General features: G+C 48.4%; 1 pseudogene; it reads right to left on the reverse strand.

The window, feature by feature from the left end:
• Positions 1-1,038: 1,038 nt before the first annotated feature.
• Positions 1,039-1,398, reverse strand: LOC124100663 (eukaryotic translation initiation factor 4E-binding protein 1-like; annotated as a pseudogene).
• Positions 1,399-1,703: the final 305 nt, after the last annotated feature.

Here is a 1,703-nt window from a genome sequence, read left to right on the forward strand (position 1 = left end):
GTATAGGAAGACAATTACTTAATCCCCCCAACATCCCTCGGGGGTAGGTGACATTCTCCCTATTTTACTAAACAGAAGCATAGAATGTCAGGTAGTTTAAGACTGTACTGCGAATATGCTCAGTTTATCTGCTCAATCCACAATAGCTGGGACAAGATGTCTTGGGCAGGAATGCGGGGTCCATAGAGAGTTGGAGAGGGAACTGGAGGAAAATGGAAGGGACATTCAATTGATGGAGGAGACAAGTCATTCCAAGTTGGGCCCTTAAATCCAACAAGACCAGTGGAACCCACTGGAGGTTCTTGAGTGTGAGAAGTTTAACATGGAAATGACTTTGGAAAAATAAGTGGCCTTGGTAACCTGGTGTCACAGAGTGAGGAGAAAGAGATTAGAGGTTTGAAATAAATTATGGCCCATTCTTCCTCTGAGAACATGGATTAAGAACAGCATAAAATTCCTTGCAGCCCACTAAGGCAGCATTTCTCACATGAAGTGCCAAGGGGCCCCAGGGATCCTCAAGGAACTCTGAGTGGCACACTAGGATATTTCAAAATTTCAAGGAAAATAAGGCAACACTTAATAACTGTCTGCCACAAGCATATTATGAACATTTTCAATACCAGATTGTACTACATTCCTTTTTTTTTTTTTTGGCCCCAGGGAGAGGGTGGCTTTTATTTCTTCTCTTAGGGAAGTGGAGGGGAGCTTTCCCAGGCACGCCAACCTAAGGGAAGGGTGGGTGTGTCCCAGAGGATGGGGCTGGAAGCCCCAGATGATCTTTCATAAGGGCTCTTCTGTGACCCTTTTCTGGCACTTTTAGGGTAGCAGCTCCTGTATCATTGGAGGCACGAGGAGGTATGTGCTGGTGTTCACAAAGAGGAAAGGGGAGCAGGTGCCCTGAGTGAGGGAACAGGGTGGCAGACCCCAAACCCGATGACTTCCCAGTACAGTAACTTTCATAAGGCCTGGCTGGTGTGACTCTTCTCCCGAGAAGGGCCTTAGGGGCCTAGAGCATTGTTCCATCTCATGGCTGGTTCCTTAAATGTCCATCTCAAATTGTGACTCTTCACCGCCTGCCCGCTTATCTTCTGGACTGTTGCACAGGTGGCTCTGGCTGGCTTCCATGGAGGGCTCATTACTGGCAGGGCTGGTGACTCAGGGAATGGTGGGGAGGTCCCTTGGGGATGTTCTGGCCACAGGTGAGTTTCTATATTCCATCAAGAATTTCCGGTCATAGATGATCCTGGTACCTCCCAGGGTGGTGCTGAGGAGCATGCCGCTGCGGGTGGTGCTGTAGTCCCCGGGTGGTAGCTGTGCGCCATCATCACCAAGGACCACCCTACGAGTGGCAGGGATGGCCCGGCTTGGAGTCTGGCTGCAGCTGCTGCCCCCTGACATGGTCTCCAGTTTGCTGCACAGCAAACCTCTACATTCCTCTTAATGACACCATGTCTTTAAAAAGTTGAGTTTTCTGAGATTTCTGTAATAAATAGAAATTCCAAGGGCTGGGGATATGGCTCAGTGGTAGAGCATTCGCTTGGCACGCGTGAGTCCCTACGTTCAATCTCTAGCCTGATTCCGTATGAAAGAGGAAATAAGGTGGTAGTGCCTGTTTTCCAAGGCTTGAAATGCTGTGCAGCAGTGAAAGGCACACAGGTATAGTCCATTAGTGAATAATTTTGTTGTTTCAAGGATGAATAAAA

The sequence above is a fragment of the Marmota monax genome, unplaced genomic scaffold (genome assembly GCF_021218885.2).
Source record: "Marmota monax isolate L192 unplaced genomic scaffold, Marmota_monax_Labrador192_F-V1.1 WCK01_AAM20220418_F8-fsc00037, whole genome shotgun sequence".
In the NCBI taxonomy this organism is placed as follows: domain Eukaryota; kingdom Metazoa; phylum Chordata; class Mammalia; order Rodentia; family Sciuridae; genus Marmota; species Marmota monax.